Source organism: Petaurus breviceps, unplaced genomic scaffold, assembly GCF_028583685.1.
Source record: "Petaurus breviceps papuanus isolate PSGF00001 unplaced genomic scaffold, PetGlider_PUasm1.0 355, whole genome shotgun sequence".
In the NCBI taxonomy this organism is placed as follows: domain Eukaryota; kingdom Metazoa; phylum Chordata; class Mammalia; order Diprotodontia; family Petauridae; genus Petaurus; species Petaurus breviceps.
The window spans coordinates 2,787,390-2,798,078 of record NW_027186289.1 but is presented as its reverse complement, the minus strand read 5'-3'; the positions used below and the strand labels follow the sequence as shown (position 1 = coordinate 2,798,078).

Genomic DNA, 10,689 nt, shown 5'->3' with positions numbered 1-10,689 from the left:
CATGCTCTAGAGAAACCTTTTGAATATAAACAGTGTAGTGTGGTGTATGAAAGATGAAATTACTGAAGAAACAAAGGTTTGAGTTTCTGAGCATTTTAATTTATCAAGCAGTGCATGCCAGTTGCCTAACAAATCAGACTAGATCTCTTCACCACATCCCTGGACCCCAAATACTGTGGTAAATAGACTTTTATACATTAAAAACAATCAAATACAACAAATGAATTAAAAGGAAATTACAATATTAAATGGTCTGATTTCTAATTGGATGAGAGATTAAGAACTTTCCAAGTTGGGAGGGGGAAAATGAACAGATGCAATTCCCTGAAACCAGAAAAGGAAGTGTTCCACTCCCCCCCCAATTATCTGTAAATAATCAAAGCAACATGGAAACAATAAATGTTTGACCAGTATAAGGCCAGTTTGCAGATAAGACATATAGGTTTCTTGAGACATATAATTGTGAGAAAACTTCCATCAGTCTCTGTATCTGACCAAGTTTCTAATCAGCAAAAGCTAGGTCTTTTTAGTTAAGGGTTTCTAGTCAATAGGCATGGGTGTTCCAGCTTCCCAGCCATGCAGGACTAGGTTCAAACAATACAATAAAGTTTTCTCATAGGACAGAAGTTGGAAGTAAACCCATAACTGAACAGAAGGGGACCGAGCCAGCTCTAGGATTGAGTCCCAAGGTAGAGTCGGTGTGTTTCACTCAATTGTCACTGTCACCTGCTCTCTCAATCTCCTCAGTTCCCCCTTTCACTTTAATTTATGAATCACTAATCTATAAGCCAACTCTGTAAGGGTTTCACATGTTGATAATCAGAAGTGTAAGTATATAAGATAAGTTATGAATCAAACTACTTAGAGGTCTCACAGTTGAAATTTTTGAGATTTACATGTCAACAAGGGAACCAGAAAACTTAAAGCATAAACACTCTGAAACAGAGGACCAGAGCGATACGATAATTAGCGTCAACATTAACTAACACAAAGCCGCCTTATATCTTAGTAACCTTCCTGCAATGTCTGTTTAATCAGCACGTTTTGAGTCTCAGATATTTCATGGAGTCATCCAGTCCCTGGATTTCTTCTTTTAAACATTCTCAGGCCTCATTCTCTGGGCAACTGAAGTGGGCTCTGCTTCCCGAGTTCCAGATCACTATAATTCTACTAAAATATGCCCATACTAAGACTCAATACAATTTAATGCAATCTATTAAATTTGGTTCTCCAATCTTTAAATTTCAGAGAATTTGGTTTTTTAATATACTATTTACTGTTTCTGCCTTTACCTAAATCCTGTACCTGATATAAAATTCTAAAAAACATTCATGTGGGTCCAACTGTAAAATGAATTATTTTGTCTTAAAATTATCTGACATACTTCAAATGCAAAAATAATTTCACTTTCTTTGTAATTAGCAATACAATTTTATATGTAAAATCCTTAATTCAGTTTTGAGAACTTATTACTAAAACATACTCAAACCCTAAATTTCAATGCTAAATAACACATTGAATTCAATCACATACATACATATATATATATATATATATATATAATTCTTAAAGAAAACAATATAATCTTCTTGCTTTCTCAAAATATACTACACCATTTAATTAGAAAAATTTTACGTTGCATTTTTGTCTTATGATTTTGTTTAATTCTCTCCTTTTGGAGGACATCACTCTTATATTATAACTTGACCATGAATTTAGGTTAAAATGGTAAGATTTTTCATACTTGGATACTTACAAAACTTCTGTTGCTCATCTGCCATGATTGGAGAAATTTGCTGTGAATGGTAAGGGAGGGACATCATTATAATAATGTCAAGACTCATCTCCTCAAGGGCACAGACTGACTTAATACATAACAGGGGGAAACCTTTCTTAGCTATTTGATTCTAGACATGAGTTATCTGATTGCCAATCATGTAGTCACAGAGCATCAAAAACCAGGTTTAGGATTAACCAAGTAGGAAACTTTCATATTAAGAAATAGCACACTGGGGAAAGTGAGTCAAGAGGCTCCTTCTGTGTGCCATGCTAGGGTCATCCTCTCAACTTTTTCCAGGGACAGACATCCACCATGTTATCAGACTGCAGCACCTGACATTTTCTACTGTTGGCTTCATGACAATCCAGACCACCATCCCTCTAATCAAAACTCAAAGCAACAGTAAATTATACTCCCAAAAGATTTTACCTTAAGTAGTGAATTTCACTGATCCCAACTTAGGGCTTGAATACCATTAACTTCTTCATGTTTCCTTGACATTTGTTTTGACATTTCCTTGACAGTTATTCATTCTGTATCATACTAAACTATGATCATTATCATTATTATCTTTTAAAACAAAATGTAGAAGCAATCACATCTGATTAAAGAAATAACAATAGTGATCATTTACACAGTGCTCACCATATGCCGGTCACTATGTGAAGCAGTTCACAATCAGATTTTTCTGATCCTTACAGCAATCTTGGGAGGTGACTATCATTATTATTTTCCTCTTTACAATTCAGGAAACTGAGGTAAACACATAAGATAACTTGCTTACGATCACAAAGCTAATGAATTTTTGAAACCAGAATGTAACTCGTTTCCCTGCATTTTTCCTGCATTTTTTCAGCACCCCCCCCTTCCCATTTTGGGAACCTGATTTGAGATGAGAGGGGTTAATAGGGTCTCTGAGATGAGGGGGCAGTCAGAAAGGAATCTGTGAGTTGGAATGAGGGGCTCAGAAGGTTACTGATCTGGGATAGAGGTCAGAAGGGGTATCTCTAAACATTTTTTTTTCTTTTTTCATGGTCAAAGAAGGGTTAACAGGAGGTAGCTATAAAATGCAAACCACAAACTTTTTTCTTCTTTGCCTGTGGTATTACTTTCAAACTAGCAGCCTTCCTTCACTATACTAAGAGAATAGGGCTATCAGTCTTCAGGGGAAAATTTTATCTATGTTGTGTTTTAGCCTCTGAAACTTTCACCAAATATCATTCTTATTTTTCCTTAAATGCTATAGAGTGGTACCCCAAAACTCACTAAGATATTTCAGAAGGGGATGAGTTTGTGGAATTAAACGAAGTCCCAAAAACTTACCTTTGCAATCTTTTTTTGTTTGTTTTTTGCTTTTTGGAGGGCAATTGGGGTTAAGTAACTTGCCCAAGGTCACACGGCTAGTTTTTTTGTTCTCCTTTACACTTTTAAATGCTTACTCTCTAAGCCTCCAAAATCTATTAAGATGTTTTTAACACTATTTAAAAAAATTTCTTTTTAAGCAATCAGGGTTGAGTAACTTGCTCGAGGTTACTCAGCCAGGTAGGTGTTTCTGGGTGGGTGCTAAGTGTCTGAGCCTGGATTCGATCCCCAGGTTATTCTGACACTGGAGCCAGTGCTCTTACTCACTGTGCTACCTGGCCGCCCCTTAACACTATTTTTTAAAGTTAATCTCCCATTAAAAACCTGAAGTGGGACTGAGCCCTGCTTACTGGGACAACTGCTTCAAGCATGAAACTTCATTCATCTTTCCCAGTGTACTAACCTCTTTGGATGCAGCCCTGTAGCAGTTTTTTCTGGCTGGCTGCATTTTTCCTTTAGAAATCTTTCAAGGTAATAGAAACTACAAACAACATTAAACACAACATGAGACAAAGATTTTCCTACATTTTACAAGAAACAGAAACAGACAAAACAGTAAAACAAACACATACTTGGTAGCCTTTTTTTTTCCAATTTGCAATAATAGGAGCCAAATTAGCTACTTACCAGTTGACTCTTGCAGATTTATATCAGATGTCACATAACTCAATAGACAGCTGTTTGTGTCATTCTCTTAACTATCAAGACCAACCCCTGGTCCCACACTGCCTGTTCGAGGGGAAACCCACAGGTATCTTAACACTACTAAAACCCATATTCCTTCACAATTCCTGAGAGGAAACTTAAAAAGAAAACTAAAATTTAGTCTTAATCACAAACCACCCCAAACTCTGGGGCAAACCACCCCAAACTAAACCTTACCCTGCCTCAGAAGAAATAGGGTTTGAGAAGAGGAGGCCAGCCTTCCATGAAAAAGACTCTTGGTGAAAGGGGAGTTTTTCTGGAAGGCTGTCAACCTCGGGTGGGGAGGGGGGGGGTTAAGATCTGACTAGACCTGGCTGGCTTCACCAAAAAAAAATGTGGCAAATACATAAAGAATGGATCTAATCGACATGCTCAAAAACTATGAACAAGCAATTTTCAAGGAAAGAAATACAAATTATCCACCATTATATGGGGAAATGTACTTTACATCTGTGATCACTAATCCAAATCACTAATAACTAGAAAGATTTTCAGATTGATATAGGTGACAAGAAAATAAACATCACAAATATTGTAGAGAATTTGTTTTTCCTCAATTGTGTATTTCTTATAAAAGTTTTTTTTTTCTTTTTCATCTGGGACAGGGCAAATCAGTAGGGAAGAAAAATGTCATTAAAACAAAGTTTAAGGGGCAGCCAGGTAGCACAGCAAGTAAGAGCACCGGCTCCAGTGTCGGGATGACCTGGATCAAATCAGGGCTCAGATACTCAGCACCACACCCAGAAATAACTGGCCGTGTAACCTTGAGCAAGTTACTTAACCCTGATTGCTTTAAAAAAAAAAAAAACAACCAAAGTTTAAGCAAAAATGCTCCAAATCAATAAATAGATAAAAAAATAAATCTGCTCTTAGGCTCTACCTCGCCCCCCAAGCATTTGATAAAGATATGAAAAAAAATAAGAAGTGTAGTAAGGACAATGGGAAAATAGACACATTAATTAATTGACTGTTGGTGAAGCTGAGATCCTCACCAAGCCAAAAATTGGCTATGTTCTTTGACCTAATGCTACCACTAGAGGGCATGTTCCCTTAAAGAAAAGAAAAGGAACCGGGTGTACAAAAAAAGTGATAACCAGCTCCTTTTGTTATGTCAAAAAACTGGAAAGTCAGGACAAATCCTCCAGCAAGGCACCAGGTGAACCAGTTTTGGTACGTGAATGTTAGAGAGAACCAACTTCAGTGAAAACCGGGCAAAATAGTATGGACTGATGCAGCCTACAGGGAGGGGCTGATAACAGCCATATTCTGAAGGCCAGCAGCTTGGCCAGAGGTCCCACCTTAGTGTTGTGATTCTCAACCACTACATCAGGCACTTACCAGGATCTCTGCCATCTGCCTCCTAACTGAGAGGTCACGGATACAGGATGTAGGATAAAAGGCACATTTTGGGAAATGGACAGCATGGCGATTTCTTTTCCTTGCCTGTGTATTCTCTAGGAACATTTTGTTTGTTGATTTTTTTCAATTTGGGATAGGAGAGGATGGCAGTGGGACATGAACTGCAAACACGATTTCCCTCTCTCTCCCTCCAAATCCCAAAATAATAAAGAAGGAAACTGATGAATTATAATCATATGCAACAATGTCATAATAACTGTAATATGCAATAGAACAGAAGGAAGGCCAGGAGGAATGAGAACAGATTTGAAAGTGCCATGTTGAATTTTTTATTACTAAGAAAAAAGTCAAGCAATTCATATTAGAGAACTTGTTACATGGATAATCCTCTTTTTATTTTATGGTGATATATATGTTCATTTTATTTCACACTTGTGAAGTTCAAAATTTAAAAAAATCAAATATCGATGGTTTTCTTTTTGTCATTTTCACCAGATTGTGAGGGCATGACAAGAAATGCCCAATTATTTTCATATTACTTTCTTTTTTTATCATTGCTTTGGATCTTGTTTCCAGGGGGCATTTATTGTTGTCAGGACTTTGGAAAACTCCCTATCCTTTCATCCCTCTTCTACTGCAATGGTTCTGGGTCCACATGGGAGTAAATTCTCTCAATATCTTGGACATTGTTCCCTGGCCTTGGTCACATAGCCATCCTACTTCTACCTGCTGCTTTCAGAATGAGAGTTTTTACTTGTCACTGTTACCATGTTCAGGATCATACTGGGATTGAGTTGTTTTGGGCCTTAGAACCAACCCAGCCCCATTCAAAGTTGCAGCAGAAGCCTTCCTCCACCTTCCCAAGGCAAAAGTGTTGGTAGGTGGGGCAGCAGTATTAGAACCTCAGTCAGTGGAAGGTTTTCCATTCCAAAGCTCTCTTACCCTTTCCTTCTCTTTTTATCAAAGCTCCTACCCCTGGGCACTTTCCTCTCTGAAAAGGTGACCAATCCTTTCTTCCCTCTCTACACACCCTTGGACTTTCCCTTCCCCCTGTGCCTTTGGGATCCAGTTTTCCACATTAATGTCACATGCCCTACAAAGAAACCTACCTCCACCTGCCCCTCACTGGATCTTCTTTCTTCTTTTATTTAACATATTGTAGACTTATTTAAATTTTAGTTCTCCAACTTGAGTGTGCAAATACAAACTCCAACAAAAATGTTCATTTTACTTTGTAGTATACAAATACACAAAAGAGAAGCTTGCTTAAATTTATATTACATATTTATTTGGTAAAGAACTCTAGGGGGAAAAATTGTTCTACTCGAGGCATATTTAGGGGTAGACCATTGTACAAATTATTGCACATTGAAACCACAGTGCATTATAGGCTGTATAAATTTGTAAAAAAAAAAAATTCACCAGGTTCACAGACCTGATTTAGGCCATAAATGTAGATTGGAAGACAAAGATAGATTTCCTTTTTGAGTCAGCAGTTTGAGAACTTTGGCTTCCTTTTTTTGGTACCTTTAGAATCAGTACCTTTTTTTGGGTACATTTAGTACACTGAGCACCATGAATTAGGTTTTCCAAACATTTTCTGTACCTGAAATTCTTCCTCTTATAACATAATAATGGCTTCAAAAATACAAGATGAACTTTATACTTGTATTGCCTTGAAGCACAATTCAAGGCAATTTAATCTCCCCTCCTTTATACACAATCTGTTTACATGGTCATTTCCATGGCTTCCAGCCCTTGGCATCTAGTAATTCAGGTATTATCAAGTTGGATTCAGAGACAGAATAAGATCTAGTCCCAGACCACAATCTGTCCTCTGACTAAGTTCCTCATTTCTCTTCATTATCCATTTACTTTTGACTCTTTAGAAGACTTTTTAAAAAACTATCATTTCCTGTACTTAGTGCTTTATCTGGATCCCTCCTCCATCAGGAATACAGTCTTGAGAAAAGTGACAATGTAGGAAACAAAAACAATATTGTGAAGACAATTTTGGAAGGCTTAAGGATTCTGATCAACACAGTGACCAATAACAATTGTAGAGTTTTCATGAAGAGGTCACATGCTAGCCAAATCCAGATACAGAGTTGCTATACTCAAGAGGGAGGAGTAAAGCACATTCTATTTTTTGTGGACATGGCTAATCCAGGAATTTGTTTTTCTTGAAGATGTATGTTTTTTGTTTTGTTTTGTTTTGTTGCCTTTTGGAGGGCATTTGGGGTTAAGTAACTTGCCCAAGGTTACATGGCTAGCTTTGCGTGTGTGTGTGTGTGTGTGTGTGTGTGTGTGTGTGTGTTAAGTGTCTGAGGCCGGAACTGAACTCAGGTCCTCCTGACTCTGGGGCCAGCACTTTACTCACTTCACTACTTAGCTGCCCCCAAAATGTACATTCTTAAGGTGTTTTCCCCACCTTGTCTTCAGTGGGCTTGGGAAGGGTACATAGAAAGAAGAGAATTCCAAAATGGAAATAAAATAAAATTTGTCTTTAAAAGGTGAATGTTGTACATTGTACTGAACACACATGGCTCAAAAGATATGAGAAGACACTCCCACCCCACTGTAGCACCAGTGCAGTATTTACAGTGCCCACAATCACAATAAAGACTGTGACTATAAATATTGCATGATGTTGGATCGCCAAATATACCAAACTCTCCAGATAGAGGACAGAACCGAAACATTTATTTAGACACCAGAAAATTGAATCCCCAAACCAGTAAGCTGATTCTATCATATCACCAAGGATATTCAGAAGCCATAATAACACTGAGAGCCACAGAATCCTTTAGTCTTCCCCCAAACCAATACAAGATCAATATTTATTCACAAACCTCTCTCTCCTTGCCTGAGCATCCTCTCTTTCCCACCATCTCTCTGGCTCTGGCTCCCAGCTTCCTGTGGGCTCTGCTTCCCTTCAGCAAACTTCTCTCACCACAGGCTCCATGTGACTACATTCAGCCTATTAGGGGGAAGAGTTTACTTTCAAATCAGGGAAGGTCTTCAGATTCCTCCTTAAGTCTATGAAGAGGAAGGGAAGATCTTCAAATTCCCATTCCCATTACATTCAGCCCCAAGATCTTTCATGTCCCTTACATAGCAAAAAATACATTAACAATAATTGGGAGTTTAGGGATAACTGGTGGAAAAACTGGTGTCAACAGAACTTTGCAACAATATAACAGGGATAATAGAAAAACTTTGCACATAAAACAATAGCTTGGGGGGGGGGGCCTTGGGCACAAGCGCCCCATCTTTCCTCCCTTAAATGAATGGGCCTCAAAATCTTGGGGTAAGGGGCAAAAGTCTCTTCTCCAAAACTTCTTTAAGCTGAAATTGAATGTAGAGCTGTCCCTGCCCCAAGAGGTCAGTTCTTTAGCTGTCATCTGGAGCTTGGTCAATGCCAGGTCCAGAAGTGGCAAATCACAATCATGGACTGGGGGTGGCATCTGGCTTAAGCCATCAGGCATCTGCTGGTGGAGGTTACCAAACCTGCAGAAAACAAATCTAGCAAACAAATTTAACAGACAAAAAGCTAAAAAGAAATAAACATAGGATCAGCCGTGTCTCTGGAGTCCAGGAACTCAATATCATAGCCTCATTCATGGTAGAATATATGAGTTAAGGGTACAATTTGGCAATCACCTTCTCCTGAGCAAACAACAGCTATGGTATTGTCTTTTCCATGTGCTATAATCTCCACAGCCTTTGGAACATCGTCTGGCTTCTGCTTTACTCATACTTTAGCTCCCAATTTTATTCTATTAGCAGAACCAAACTCTTCAGTTCCTCTGATAGTTATTTCAGAAGAAGGGTCAGTTTTCACAAGTGGTATCATTTCAGAAGGCATAATAATCACTTGAACTATTCTATCATTTTTGCAAAATCGTATGGGTTCTTCACCCAAATTTTGCAATGTCACAATAATTTCTCCTCGATAGTTAGAATCTATTATTCCGGCCAATACCTGTATACCTCGAACTGCTAAACCTGATTTAAGTAATATCCACCAAAATGATCTTTAGGGAGTCTCATATATATCCCAGTAAAGATGTTTATTTCTTTCTATCCAAACAAAAGTTTTACAAACAATGGAAATCATGTCCTGCCAAACCAGGTGTTCCTAGATAGGGTGCTGGGACATCTTGCCTCACAGTTCAGTACTCAATATTTGAGAGTAACTTAGTGTAGGGAAGCGCGGGTGGCTCTACGTCAACCTTAGCTCTGCAGCTGCTGAGCTGTACAAAAACAAACAAAAAAATCAACAGGGACTTACCCTCGCTGCTTTAAAAAAAAAAAAAAAGAGGAATTTAGCTCTTTACATAAATTCTCTAAACATCCAATTTAATATGGTGAATATCTTTTTTTCTATATCAATATATACATATCTCACCTAAATTCTAACTTAGCATATCGAAGATTATTCACAGTCTTATCAGGACACTGATTCTAGCCCACCATCTAATACTCTTGTGGACAGAATAGGAGCTTGGTACTACAGAGGCTGAGGGTTGCAGGAAGTCTTCTTACAGAAAAGGCAATTGGGCTAGGGGATGTTACCATCAAGTGCTGCAATGGTCTCATCAACAATTAGCACTGGCACTTTTCTGGCTGTTCTCATAAGAATATGACCATAAAAAATTGAGAATGCGGATTGCATTGCTAGCCTGAACAGTGGAGCACAAGTGATTAGTGTGTTCCAAATTTTCTGAGAAATATTAGAAGAAAATATTTCCATAGTCACTAGTAGGTTTTGGCCTTGGAAGTATGTGACAAAACTAGCCACACTCGGGATACCGGGAAGTGATGAAATTTCCGAAAGCTGCTACTGATGTAAATCATATATAATCGTCATTCTGGCCTCGATTTGTCCCGACTGTCAAGAAAGTGTCATCACTAATTGTAACCAATCCCATTCTGTTGAGAATGCCAGAATCGGGGTGAATTGAATTAATGAGGGGGCAGTAGAATAATGGTAGCTTTTGCGATAAAAACTTGGATGCTAGTGACTTTTCTTCCATTGACTACATTATTCTTTTGTAAATGAGGGTAAGGATACTAAGAGAAGATGTGACAATGGAAAAAGATCTTTGTAATTAATTTCTGTGACAAAGGTCTGAGACTCAAGATATATTAAAAAAAATCTGATTAAAATGCGTAAGGATGAGAGATATTTTCCAAAAGAGAAGACTGAAGGACTGTAATGGAAATGCAAATGTAAAGATCTTCCCTGCCCCTAGGCTAAGGTGCACCTGGAGCCTGGGGAGGGAGGCTTGTTTTTCAGTAGATATTTCTTGATTGGCCAGTGAATCAACAAGGTTGTTACATTCTCTGAGCCAGGAGAAGGCTATATAAGCCCTGATGTGTAGCTTTGTTTTGGGGCTCACTTTGAGAAGTGTTCTGTGATTTGATCAGATGAAACTCTGAGAAGCCGTTGTCCAGGGCTCCCCCCCCCCCCCCCCCCC

General features: G+C 38.3%; 1 protein-coding gene across 1 annotated transcript in view; it reads right to left on the bottom strand.

Moving 5' to 3' along the window:
- Positions 1-10,689, bottom strand: part of LOC138168177 (KRAB domain-containing protein 4-like) — a 367,151-nt gene that overhangs the window by 139,800 nt on the left and 216,662 nt on the right. The gene's annotated exons all lie outside the window — the stretch shown is intronic.